Source organism: Dendrobates tinctorius, unplaced genomic scaffold (assembly GCF_039654945.1).
Source record: "Dendrobates tinctorius isolate UK_male_01 unplaced genomic scaffold, ASM3965494v1 ptg000260l, whole genome shotgun sequence".
Lineage (NCBI taxonomy): Eukaryota > Metazoa > Chordata > Amphibia > Anura > Dendrobatidae > Dendrobates > Dendrobates tinctorius.
This window is the reverse complement of record NW_027361927.1, coordinates 453755-468852: the sequence shown is the minus strand read 5'-3', so window position 1 is coordinate 468852 and position 15098 is coordinate 453755. Positions and strand designations below refer to the sequence as shown.

The following is a 15098-nucleotide window of genomic DNA, read 5'->3' as shown; positions in this document are numbered from 1 at the left end:
AGACCCTGATGAATTGTTTGAGTATGCCTTTCTCCCGTACTATGATGTTTCGGAGTTAAACTTTATCGATGACACAGCAACCTCTAATTGGCGCTACACAGACCATCACTCGATCAATCGAAACAAAATGTTTTTATCGCGCGATTAGAGCTGTATGCTCTTTTGGACCGGTTGCAGGAACGATGCCTCTACCACGATACAGACTGTCATTTTTGTGCAGCGGCCTGGCGAGTGAATGCCACCCCTTGGGGTATATTTGGGGGATCTTACCAGTGAAGTACCGCATGACACGCACATCACAGAGTATGTATCTGCCGGTCCCAAAACATATGCGTATCGCTTGAACAATGAAAAGTGTGTTTTGAAAGTTAAGGGTATTATGCTGAATAGCTCTAATTCAGCCTTAGAGATATGTTTCTGGATTACCCTCGCAACTCGGACCCCAGAACTCAAAAATCTGTAGAACAGAGCGGCATTGTAAGGGTTAAAAAACATTGGGCGATTGAAACATGGCTTCTCTGCAAGACACAAAGATGCGTTTATACAAAAAGACATCTGTTTGACGATTTTACAACGCTGCCTTTCGGTTATTAAGATGTTTTTCTCAAGCTGACAATACATTATTCCCTGTCACAGTCTCTGTGAAAAGGGAACCTCATCCCGCCGGCAACACTTGGGAAATGCGAGATTATGAATCCCTCAAGAAGCGCTTGTTTCACACTCCCATGAAACGGTAGCCGAATTCCTGAGACAACCCTAACTCTTTCGTGTTCTACAACATCATGGACACACAGCTTAAACACTCACTAAGTTGCTTATTAGCTGGGCCCTCTAATTCAGGGAAAAGTTATTTTGTAAAACTGCTCGAGCGAGCACCATCGTTATTAACTCACACACTTGAGAACATTGTCTATTTTTATGCATGCTGGCAAAAAATGTACGATGAAATGCTTAATTCATTTCATAACATCAAATTTGTCGAAGAGCTCCCTGAATCATTTACGGACGATGTCCTGTTCCCGCCTGACAACGTAAATTTGGCTATTGTTGATGACCTGATGGATAGCGCTTCCGGAAATAGCGAGATAGAAAAAGCATTCACAAAGTACATACATCACCGAAACCAGAGTATATTTTATTTAGTGCAGAATGTATTCTTACAGGGTAAAAAGTGTAGAATGATTAGTTTGAACACCAAGTACATGGTTCTTTTTAACAATCCTCGTGATAAATTGCAGATTATGAGTCTGGCTAAGCAGATGTATCCCGGTAACGCACAATTCTTCTTAGAAGCTTTTGAGGATGCAACTCTGGTTCCTTTTGGGAACTCAATTTACGAGGCGATAGCCCTGAGGAGCTATGATTGCGTACGGGCTTGTTTCCACCAGCTTTACTTGTGGATGTTCAAAAAGAAAAAACGCCCTAAAAAGTGAGTTTTTTCACGTACCGGGTCATTCATACCTTGTGCGGCCTGCTGACAAGATGTCAGAGTGCATCGCAACTGGGGACTCCAGAAAAAGCTGGCCAAAGCGAGCCCCTAGGACAAAGCTTATTTTAAAGAATGCCAAGAAGGATTTGATAATAGCCAAAATTGCTCTAAAGATATTGAAAGGTCGCATACCTCTTTAAGAATGCCAAAAATTTTTTTGAAAAAATGGCGTTGCTCTATAAGACGAGTGGGTGATAAGAAAGTATCCATTAAAAAGAAAAGATGCTTGTTGAACCAGTCAGGAGGATTTATCGGTCCCTTACTCGCTGTAGCTGTTCCCCTCGTTACCTAGTTGATAGCGGGACGATGATGGAACATGCCGAGAAAATGTACTTTGTGCCCAAACACAAACTTAACAGACTTACGCAGCAACCCCTCGCTAGTGCTCCTGCACGCCAGATGACTCTTTCCCGGCTTGATGGCGAAATAGCAGATATTCTGGCATGCACTTATTTAACGGAGGACGTAAAGATTAAATGTTACACAGAGATTCTGCAGAGGTGCCTGCTTCACGCCAGACAGGAAAGGACTCTCTAATTTAACACTTATCGAACCTTCGGGTCATCAACAAATGGCAAATGCAAACACAGAACGGTCTGAGGACCAGAGTGGTATTCTGGACTCCTGAATCCTTGGTTCAGGCAAAGCGCACCCGTTTCGTTAAAAGTTATGTCGCAAAACAGACGATGTCATGGAGTGACCGGGACGAGCTCATCTATAAAGGGGCCCTCATTCCAGGATCTCACGCTCTGGACTTGTTAAAAGATGCCACCCAAAGTCATACAACCACCAAGAGGTGTGAACCCTAGGGCTGGCGTGAGTTTTCACAAGTACTTGCGGCGATAAACTTACCCAGCAGCGTGCTAACATTTTACCACTCCTCACACCAAACACAACTACCTCAAGAGCCACGCTATTAACGAGAAGCCGCCGTTCCTCCATTATACATTCATGGTTAGCGCTGTAACTATGTTTTAACTCCTTGTGTAGTAAATGTATTTGTTTCACAAATCGTAACTGTGCGTATATTCATGTATATATACTGTTAACTGTTATCTCAGTGTGTAGTAAACTTATTCACTTCGCTAGTTATTTAGTATATAGAATCTATTTTTAAACCCTAGTCTTTTTACATTAATCTATTTTCAGAATATGCTTCAGATACGTTCAACCCCTAACCAACCGGCAGTGGCAGAATCAGCTGGGCAGACAGGGACAAGAATCGATTCGAGTTGAATGACGTTTCTATTGATGTCGCTGTCTATTTTAATGTCTGACATTTTCTCTGTGTTATGTGTTGTAAATAAGACCCTATGACTTTGCGGTTATTGTAACATTTTTTGATATCAATAAAGCTTTGAAACATTCAGCACCACACTTTTTTCCTTTTACCACTGTGTATGGTATAGACGACTTGGCAGAGCCGAGTGTGTGTGGGTTTTGGAGTGAAATATGCCGCATTCACAGACACCGCCTCATAAGGTCAAAGACCAGGCATTTTATTTTTTGTGATTGTCTCACGAGGTCAAACAGGGTTTAATCTGCTTTCCCTTTTTATCGTGAACCATGGATTGAAGCTTGAGGAAGATAATTTGCATATTCCATGTGCCATCTGGGAAAAGCAAAGAGTCTCCCTAAGCAAGAGGATCGTTGGATACAGTCGGGACCAGCTGCTTAGAAAGCATCGCTGAACCGCAAATTTTTGCCTCTAGGACATTATTGCAAGAAAGCTTGCCTGATTTCCTTCTTGTGTAATCTAGTCAGACACGCAGCAAGTCAGCAGGATCTAGGAGCAACATGGCAGATGTGACAACCTACATGGTGAGCTGCAACATGTGCTACATGTTAACAGATCGACCAGAAGAATCATCCCACTTCACCTGCCAGAAGTGTAGATTAGTGGCCCTATTAGAAGAAAAGGTGCATGGTCTGGAAAAAAGAATTGCAACTTTGAAACTCAAATGTTTAAGAATATCCTAAATAGGCACTGTAAGCGGTTTACTCCTTGTGGGAATAAAAAGTTTAAAAAATAGGAAAAACCCAATGTGGCTAAACAAAGTAGTAAGAGGGGCAATTAACAGTAAAAAGAAAGCATTTAAACTACTAAAACAGGATGGCACTGTTGAAGCTCTAAAAAAACTATGGAGACAAATTCTTTATCTAAAAAAATAATTAAAGCTGCCAAAAAGGAAACAGAAGCACATTGCTAAGGAGAGTAAAACTAATCCCAAGCTGTTCTTCAACTATATCAATAGTAAAAGATTCATAAGTGAAAGTGTAGGACCATTAAAAAATTGTGAGGAAAGTATGGTTGTAGATGAGGAAAAAGCTAATATATTAAACACCTTCTCCACGGTGGAAAATGAAATGCTAGGTGAAATGCCCAGAGACAAAGAAAGAGACTGAATGAAACTAAGGAAAGAAAAAGCGCAATAGGGTCTTATCTGGGTGGAAAATAGAATAAATTCAAATGGAATCTACTCACCTTTTCCAGCAAGGATAAAAGCATGTAAGTCAATGTCAGCCTGCTGCACGCCCGAAGGTTCAAATCCGTGGCCGCCAATATAACTCCTTTTGGATAAGATATTTAAACTCAGGCTTACTGTGCGCTGCTGAGACCAGAATAAAATCACCACTTGAGAAGTTTAACTATTTATTCCCAACGCGTTTCAAAGTGAAAAAACACTTCTTCCTCAGGGGATGACATATAGTGAATAGGTACAGCCTTCTCTGGTTAAATACATACATTATTTGAATTTAGGCACCAAAAAAATCACATGTGATGAGAGGACAGATGTCAAAGTTCAAGGGTTAATGGAGCGTGAAATACATTTAAAAATGTTCTTATTACTAAGCAATTAAACCTTCTTGATTTCTATTATAGGGGATATGTAAAGAATATATTGAAAAAAGAAAAAGAAAAAAGTTTATTGCGCTTAAGAAATATTATGGGGGAAGGAACGAACCCATTGAGAGAATATATGTATATATCATAGTCCAGAGCCAATGCCACTCGGCTGAAGCAGACTTCGTTCGGGAAAAGAAGACCACATCGAAATGGAAGAAAAAGTTAAAAAAGGTATTACATGAAAATGAGTTTAAAAAAATGCATTAAAAATCCTTTTATTAAAAAGTAAAAACTAATATGATAAAAATGTATGAAAAAAAAAAATATATATATAAAAAAATATATATAATAAAAATGCGTTGGAATAATATATGTATGAATAAAAATTATTGTATAAAATTGGGAATATAGCTCCGGTGGGAATATCAAAATGGTTAATAGGTGCATGACAAGGGAAGCGGACCTACAAGAATATCACTCAGAAATACATCATAAGAACGAGTTCGTATCCCTGAAACAGAAGCTACATTTGATATTAACAATATTTTTAAGAAAAAGGGAGAAAAAAGTTAAAATTTAAAATGGTAATTCAGTGAGAGCGCTCTAATAGAGAACAAGACAAAAAAACAACGAGTTCTCTCCAAATATACTCCAAAAAATTGTTAAAAGAAAAATATATCTTTAAAAAGGGTAGTTATAAAAAGACCTCTGTAATTTCGTTAAGACCATTGGGTTTCAGTGTGTTTAGTCTGTAAATCCAAAAAATCTCCTTGCGATTTAATTGTCCCAATCTGTCAGGGTGATCACTGGGTATATGCTCAATGGGACCACAGCGGAGAATAAAAGATTCACAAGTAATTTTATTACACAATTTTGTGCTGAAAACATCAAAATAAGAGAAATCCTGACACGTAATTGGCATGTTCTTTTAAATGATCCGGTTTTATGTAGAATTCTCCCGAAGAACCCCGGCATTACTTTTCGTAGAGCACCTACTATTAAAAATCTAGTAGCTCCGAGTCGTCTTAGAACAAAACCATCCTTCTCTTCATCCAATTCAGTAATAGGGATATATAAATGTGGTAAAAGAAATTGCTTATGTTGCGGTATTATCTCCCATAATGAAAAAACTTTTGAATCCACTTTCACTAAAGAATGCTTTCCCATTAAAAGTTTTCTAAATTGTACTACAGGATTTGTGATATATTTAATCGAATGTGATTGCAAAAAGCAGTATGTAGGTAGAACAACTCAGCCCTTACACCGAAGGGTTAATTCCCATAGACATAATATTAAAATAGGTTTTATGCAACACGGACTTTCCAGGCACTTTGCTTTAAAGCATGGAAAAAACTACAAGGGGTTAAAAATAAGCCCCATTGAGCATATACCCAGTGATCACCCTGACAGATTGGGACAATTAAATCGCAAGGAGATTTTTTGGATTTACAGACTAAACACACTGAAACCCAATGGTCTTAACGAAATTACAGAGGTCTTTTTATAACTACCCTTTTTAAAGATATATTTTTCTTTTAACAATTTTTTGGAGTATATTTGGAGAGAACGCGTTGTTTTTTTTTCTTGTTTTCTATTAGAGCGCTCTCACTGAATTACCATTTTAAATTTTAACTTTTTTCTCCCTTTTTCTTAAAAATATTGTTAATATCAAATGTAACTTCTGTTTCAGGGATACGAACTCGTTCTTATGATTTATTTCTGAGTGATATTCTTGTAGGTCCGCTTCCCTTGTCATGCACCTATTAACCATTTTGATATTCCCACCGGAGCTATATTCCCAATTTTATACAATAATTTTTATTCATACATATATTATTCCAACGCATTTTTATTATATATATTTATATATATATATATATATATATATGTATTTTTTTTTTTTTTTTTTCATACATTTTTATCATAGTTTTTACTTTTTAATAAAAGGATTTTTAATGCATTTTTTTAAACTCATTTTCATGTAATACTTTTTTTAACTTTTTCTTCCATTTCGATGTGGTCTTCTTTTCCCGAACGAAGTCTGCTTCAGCCGAGTGGCATTGGCTCTGGACTATGATATATACATATATTCTCTCAATGGGTTCTTTCCTTCCCCCATAATATTTCTTCAGCGCAATAAACTTTTTTCTTTTTTCAATATATTCTTTACATATCCCCTATAATAGAAATCAAGAAGGTTTAATTGCTTAGTAATAAGAACATTTTTAAATGTATTTCACGCTCCATTAACCCTTGAATTTTGACATCTGTCCTCTCATCACATGTGATTTTTTGGCGCCTAAATTCAAATAATGTATGTATTTAACCAGAGAAGGCTGTACCTATTCACTATATGTCATCCCCTGAGGAAGAAGTGTTTTTTCACTTTGAAACGCGTTGGGAATAAATAGTTAAACTTCTCAAGTGGTGATTTTATTCTGGTCTCAGCAGCGCACAGTAAGCCTGAGTTTAAATATCTTATCCAAAAGGAGTTATATTGGCGGTCACAGATGTGAACCTTCGGGCGTGCAGCAGGCTGACATTGACTTACATGCTTTTATCCTTGCTGGAAAAGGTGAGTAGATTCCATTTGAATTTATTCTATTTTCCACCCAGATAAGACCCTATTGCGCTTTTTCTTTCCTTAGTTTTATTCAGTCTCTTTTTCGGCTGTGCCTGGATAGTACAGCAGCTGTATAAGGAAATCCTGAGCAGCAGAGGGTCCGGTACTTTGTGTCAGTATGGAATACTTCCAAAATAGAATATCATCAAGAGAACGTCTTATTCTACAAACCATTGGGAATACTGGATTTGTGGTATCTAATGATGACACCTCGGACACTTTCAGCGAAGAAGAAACCAAGACCTTCCGGAGAATTTTTACGAACTTTAAAGAAGCCCTGAAGGAGGAATTGCACTACAGCTTGGACACCAGGTTCCTATCTATCTACTTGGAGGAGAATATCTGTCCACGTGGATTAAGGTTGGTCTTTGACTCCACTTTCGATAAAGACTTGGACTTTACTAAAGAATGGGACAATAACCTTAATAATTGCATGCACAAGATGATTTTACTCTTATATATCTTATATTTTTACTCTTATATCCTCCTTCGGCCTCACTCAATGGTCTTCTACATCCACCCATAAAGATGGCCACACACTGGACCTCATCTTCACCAGCCTCTGCTCCCTATCTAACCTCTCTAACTCACCTCTTCCTCTCTCTGACCACAACCTGCTCACATTCTCTTCCCTCTTCACTCCATGTCTACAATCCCCACCCCACAAACTTTCACACCCTCCCAGGAATCTTAAACACCTTGACCTACACTCATTCTCTGAATCCCTCCTCCCTCTCACAGATATAAGTTCCTTACACAATGCAGATGACGCTGCTGCTCTATATAACACCACAATAGCTGTAGCTTTGGAATCCGCTGCCCCACTTACACATACCAAAACTCGCAAAATCAACAGACAGCCCTGGCACACCAGCCTGACCAAAGAGCTGAGGTGAGCTTCCAGGGCTGCTGAGCGCAGATGGAAAAGATCCCACTCCAACGAGCACTTCATCGCATTCAAACAGTCCCTCACTACTTTCAAGACCACACTCGCCACAGCTAAACAAACCTACTTCTCATCTCTCATATCCTCCCTGTCTCACAACCCTAAACAGTTATTCAACACCTTCAATTCTCTCCTCCGCCCCCCAGCACCTCCTCCCTCCCCACTCATCTCAGCTGAAGACTTTGCCTCATTTTTCAAGCAGAAAATTGATAACATCAGGGACAGTTTTGGTAAACAACCCCCAGAGCCCTTCCTCCTGACTTCCCAGTCCTCCACCTCCAAAACCAACTTCTCCACCATTACAGAAGATCGACTCTCCACTCTACTCTCAAGATCACATCTCACCACCTGTGCATTCGACCCAATCCCATCCCACTTCATACCAAACCTCACCACAGTCTTCATCCCAACCCTAACCCATCTCTTCAACCTATCACTAACAACTGGTGTTTTCCCCTCAAGCTTTAAACATGCCTCCATCACACCTATCCTCAAAAAGCCCTCTCTTGACCCATCCTCTGTATCTAGCTATCGCCCTATATCACTTCTCCCCTACGCCTCCAAGCTACTGGAACAACACGTCTACCTTGAACTGTCCTCCCATCTCTCTTCTTGCTCCCTCTTCGACCGCTTACAATCTGGCTTCCGGTCACACCACTCCACTGAATCTGCCCTTACTAAGGTCACCAATGACCTCTTAACCGCCAAGAGCAAGCGACACTACTCTGTCCTCCTCCTCCTGGACCTGTCGGCTGCCTTTGACACAGTGGACCATTCCCTATTATTACAGACCCTCTCATCCCTCGGCATCACAGACTTGGCCCTATCCTGGATCTCATCATACCTAACAGACCGGACATTCAGCGTCTCCCACTCACACACCACCTCCTCACCTCGCCCCCTATCTGTCGGAGTCCCACAAGGTTCAGTCCTTGGGCCCCTGCTGTTCTCTATTTACACCTTTGGCCTGGGACAGCTCATAGAATCTCATGGCTTTCAGTATCATCTTTACGCTGATGACACACAGATCTACATCTCTGGACCAGATATCACCTCCCTACTAAACAGAATCCCTCAATGTCTGTCCACTATTTCATCCTTCTTCTCCGCTAGATTTCTGAAACTCAACATGGACAAAACAGAATTCATCATCTTTCCCCCATCTCACGTGACCCCCCCCTACGAACCTATCAATTATAGTAAATGACTGCCCACTATCCCCAGTCCCACAAGCTCGCTGCCTCGGAGTAATCCTTGACGCTGATCTCTCCTTCAAACCACATATCTAAGCCCTTTCCACTTCCTGCCGACTTCAACTCAAAAATATTTCACGAATCCGTTCATTCCTCACCCAAGAATCTGCAAAAACCCTAGTCCATGCCCTCATCATCTCTCGCCTTGACTACTGCAACCTCATGCTCTGTGGCCTCCCCTCAAACACTCTCGCACCCCTCCAATCTATTCTAAACTCTGCTGCCCGACTAATCCACCTGTCCCCCCGCTATTCCCCAGCTTCTCCCCTCAGTCAATCCCTTCACTGGCTCCCAATTGCCCAGAGACTCCATTACAAAACCCTAACCATGACATACAAAGCCATCCACAACCTGTCTCCTCCATACATCTGTGACCTCGTCTCCCGGTACTTTCCCGCACGCAACCTCCGATTCTCACAAGATCTCCTTCTCTACTCCCCTCTTATCTCCTCTTCCCACAATCGCATACAAGATTTCTCTCGCGCATCACCCCTACTCTGGAACTCTCTACCACAACATATCAGACTCTCACCTACCATCGAAACCTTCAAAAAGAGCCTGAAGACCCACCTCTTCCGCCAAGCCTACAACCTGCAGTAACCACCGATCGACCAAACCGCTGCACGACCAGCTCTACCCTCGCCTACTGTATTATCACCCATCCCTTGAAGAATGTGAGCCCTCGCGGGCAGGGTCCTCTCTCACCCTGTACCAGTTATGACTTGAATTGTTTAAGATTATTGTACTTGTTTTTATTATGTATACCCCTCCTTACATGTAAAGCGCCATGGAATAAATGGCGCTATAACAATAAATAATAATAATAATAATAATAATAATAATAATAATATTAATATAAAAAGAAATAATAAAAAGAGATCTAAATTAGCCGAGATGGCAGCCTCCAAAGTTTTGGAGTTGTCTAAAGAACTGATTCCCTTTCATAAACATGCAGAATATAAGAAAATCAATTCCAATATAATCACACATGTTATGCAGGTTGAACATGAAACTGTCCTCAAAAAATCAAAAAAACTACAAAGGGATAGGGAAGACTATAGAAGAATGAACAATAAAAATAAAAATAATGATATTCCCCAAAAAATAGATCAAACCAATAAATCTATGCCGAAAATATCTGATACTATACCCATAGAAAAAAACAAATTAGCACAGCTACCTCAAGTAAAAGAGAATATTTTCTCTAAACCCCCCATAATCAAAAGCACCAAAATGACTACACCATTAATTGAGGCTATGAAACACTTAGAGAACATCAAGGAACAAATGACACGTCTCAATAGTGATAAAACTAATAATTTTGATAAAGAAAAAAATCTTATGGACACAATTAACCCTATCCTTGACACGAACCAAATAATCACACCTATCCCCTTGAAATTTCATCCCCAGCACTTATGGAATTCCCAGAAGGAACACAAGAATCACTAATAGACATTTCTGTTTCAGATACATCTAAAAGTAATACGATTTTAATTGATAATTCCAATACGGATAACACAACTGTTCCTTTTTTACCACGAGCACTAAAACCCACATATATAAACAAATTTTTCTCACCAAAAAATGGAAAAAGAAAAGGGTCTATAGAGGAAGCAGAGGGGGGAGAAAAAAAGAAAGGGAAAATCATATAAAAAAAGAGATATCATCGGTATAGAGGAGGGTAATATCTTCAATTTATCCTCATATAGTCTTACACCCGATGAAACCAGGGTCCTATCTAAAGGACTTGCTTTTTGCCCCACATTTAGGACAAATGATTTCAATTTGTTTTTAGATCTACAAATTTTTATAAGAAAACTGACTCTCAAGCGGCATTTTGCACTACAGGAAACTGGTCAGAAAAAAAACCTGCGATAAAAATATAGAGGATTCAATCGATACCAGCACTTTGGGTTTTCATTTGGAAGTACCCAAGAAGTCCAACTTCTATCCAATCGATAGTAAGGGACATCATCTGAATGTATTCAATGACATGGTACAGGAGGAATTTAAGGATCTGTTCCGTAACAATAAAAATAATTATAAAAATAATCTAACAAAAAATGAAAAAATAGCACTTAATGAGTTAAAATCTCGCACTGACATCGTTATTCGTTCAGCAGACAAGGGAGGAGGTATAGTCCCACCAAGGACAACATCTGCAAGGAGTTTGTATGTTCTCCCCGTGTTTGCGTGGGTTTCCTCCGGGCACTCCGGTTTCCTCCCACACTCCAAAGACATACTGATAGGGAATTTAGATTGTGAGCCCCATCGGGGACAGTGATGAAAATGTGTGCAAACTGTAAAGCGCTGCGGAATATGTTAGCGCTATACAAAAATAAAGATTATTATTAAAAATAAAGATTATTATAGTCATCCAGAACTATAAAGATTATTGTGGTGAAGCACTGAGAATTTTATCTGATAAAAAATATTACATGAAAACCACATTCGAAGTATTAATGAAAACCCAGACAAATTATGATAAACTTATTCTAGAAGGAAAGAACCATCATATTTTTGATAAAAATGAATATAAATTTTTAACTATATCTAACCCTCGTACACCCTTTTTTATCACCTCCCTAAAATTCACAAAAATATGAAAAATCCTCCTGGTAGACCCATCATATCCAGTATTGGTTCTACCACAAGTAATTTATCACAATACATAGATAGAATTATGGTGACTCATGTACCCCTATTAAAAAGCTTTATTAGAGATTCCACACATCTCATTCAAATACTCCAAACTATTAGATGGAAACCGCAATATGTTTTTTTAACCATGGACGTGTCCTCTTTGTATTCCAATATTTCTCATGATCTGGGACTTGCTTGTTTTAATAAGGTTTTAGTGAAAGATAAAAGACTCATCTATGCAAAAAAAGTTTTTATTGAAAGGGATGGAATTTATTTTAAAAAATAACTATTTTACTTTTGATGGGTGCTTGTACCATCAGCGGCTTGGGACTGCGATGGGGTCCCAGGTCGCACCTACATACACAAATATTTTTAGGGGGGCTTTCGAGGATTTTTACATTTTTAAATCTAAATTTCAGAATATTATTATCACATATAAGAGATTCATAGACGATCTATTCTTTGTTTGGGATAACTCCATGAATGATATTGATGAATTTATCATGGATATGAATAATAATCGCTGGGGTTTGTCCTTTTCCTCTATATTTAATTCCTCCACTATTAATTTTTTAGATATAACTGTATTTATTCAGAACAACAATATTTTAACAAAAACCTTTTTTAAACATGTCGATAAAAATAGCTGGTTAAAAAATATACCTGCTAACCAATATAAAAGAATCAGAAAAAATTGGACTGATACGAGGGATTTTGAAAATCAGGCTGAAATATTGAGGAATAGGTTTATGGCAAAGAAATACCCTGAAGGATTGGTAAAAGATGCCTATAATACCAGCAAAGGTCTTTCCCAGAATTCGCTATTTTATGGAACCAAGAGGACCACAACTGAGAATAAAAGATTCACAAGTAATTTTATTACACAAATTTGTGTTGAAAACATCAAAATAAGAGAAATCCTGACACGTAATTGGCATGTTCTTTTAAATGATCCGGTTTTATGTAGAATTCTCCCGAAGAACCCCGGCATTACTTTTCGTAGAGCACCTACTATTAAAAATCTAGTAGCTCCGAGTCGTCTTAGAACAAAACCATCCTTCTCTTCATCCAATTCAGTAATAGGGATATATAAATGTGGTAAAAGAAATTGCTTATGTTGCGCTATTATCTCCCATAATGAAAAAAAACTTTTGAATCCACTTTCACTAAAGAATGCTTTCCCATTAAAAGTTTTCTAAATTGTACTACAGGATTTGTGATATATGTAATCGAATGTGATTGCAAAAAGCAGTATGTAGGTAGAACAACTCAGCCCTTACACCGAAGGGTTAATTCCCATAGACATAATATTAAAATAGGTTTTATGCAACACGGACTTTCCAGGCACTTTGCTTTAAAGCATGGAAAAAACTACAAGGGGTTAAAAATAAGCCCCATTGAGCATATACCCAGTGATCACCCTGACAGATTGGGATAATTAAATCGCAAGGAGATTTTTTGGATTTACAGACTAAACACACTGAAACCCAATGGTCTTAACGAAATTACAGAGGTCTTTTTATAACTACCCTTTTTAAAGATATATTTTTCTTTTAACAATTTTTTGGAGTATATTTGGAGAGAACTCGTTTTTTTGTCTTGTTTTCTATTAGAGCGCTCTCACTGAATTACCATTTTAAATTTTAACTTTTTTCTCCCTTTTTCTTAAAAATATTGTTAATATCAAATGTAACTTCTGTTTCTTGGATACGAACTTGTTCTTATGATTTATTTCTGAGTGATATTCTTGTAGGTCCGCTTCCCTTGTCATGCACCTATTAACCATTTTGATATTCCCACCGGAGCTATATTCCCAATTTTATACAATTTTTATTCATACATATATTATTCCAACGCATTTTTATTATATATATATATATATATATATTTTTTTTTTTTTTTTTTTTTTTTTTTCCATACATTTTTATCATATTAGTTTTTACTTTTTAATAAAAGGATTTTTAATGCATTTTTTTAAACTCATTTTCATGTAATACCTTTTTTAACTTTTTCTTCCATTTCGATGTGGTCTTCTTTTCCCGAACGAAGTCTGCTTCAGCCGAGTGGCATTGGCTCTGGACTATGATATATACATATATTCTCTCAATGGGTTCGTTCCTTCCCCCATAATATTTCTTCAGCGCAATAAACTTTTTTCTTTTTCTTTTTTCAATATATTCTTTACATATCCCCTATAATAGAAATCAAGAAGGTTTAATTGCTTAGTAATAAGAACATTTTTAAATGTATTTCACGCTCCATTAACCCTTGAATTTTGACATCTGTCCTCTCATCACATGTGATTTTTTGGCGCCTAAATTCAAATAATGTATGTATTTAACCAGAGAAGGCTGTACCTATTCACTATATGTCATCCCCTGAGGAAGAAGTGTTTTTTCACTTTGAAACGCGTTGGGAATAAATAGTTAAACTTCTCAAGTGGTGATTTTATTCTGGTCTCAGCAGCGCACAGTAAGCCTGAGTTTAAATATCTTATCCAAAAGGAGTTACAGAGACAAAGAAAAGCTGATATTAAGGGTCACCAATTAACCCAAGAAGAGGTGCAAATCCAGCTAAATAAGACTAAAATAGATAAATCTCCGGGTCCGGATGGCATACACCCATGAGTACTAAGAGAACTAAGTAATGTAATAGACAAACCATTATTTCTTATATTTAGAGACGCTATAGCGACGGGGTCTATTCCACAGGACTGGCGCACAGCAAATGTGGTACCAATATTAAAAAAGGGCTCTAAAAGTGAACCTGGAAATTATAGGCCAGTAAGTCTAACCTCTATTGTTGGTAAAATATTTGAAGGGTTTCTGAGGGATGTTATTCTGGATTATCTCAATGAGAATAACTGTTTAATGCCATATCAGCATGGGTTTATGAGGAATCGCTCCTGTCAAACCAATCTAATCAGTTTTTATGAAGAGATAAGCTATAGACTGGACCAAGGTAAGTCATTGGATGTGGTATATCTAGATTTTTCCAAAGCGTTTGATACCGTGCCACACAAGAGATTGGTACACAAAATGAGAATGCTGGGTCTGGGGGAAAATGTGTGTAAATGGGTAAGTAACTGGCTTAGTGATGGAGAATATACCATTTATAACCACCCTCTCCTTTCTAACTGGGTCGCTGTGACCAGTGGGGTACCGCAGGGGTCGGTGTTGGGACCTATTCTCTTCAACATATTTATTAACAATCTGGTAGAAGGTTTACACAGTAAAATATCGATATTTGCAGATGATACAAAGCTATGTAAAGCAGTCAATACAAGAGAAGAT

General features: G+C 38.1%; 1 long non-coding RNA gene across 1 annotated transcript in view; it reads right to left on the bottom strand.

Annotated features, from left to right (window-relative positions):
* LOC141069371 (uncharacterized) overlaps positions 1-14063 on the bottom strand; it is a 79406-nt gene extending 65343 nt beyond the window's left edge. Inside the window, exon 1 of the long non-coding RNA XR_012226565.1 lies at positions 13803-14063. This is a non-coding gene — a long non-coding RNA (uncharacterized lncRNA). The remainder of the gene's footprint in view (positions 1-13802) is intronic.
* Positions 14064-15098: the final 1035 nt, after the last annotated feature.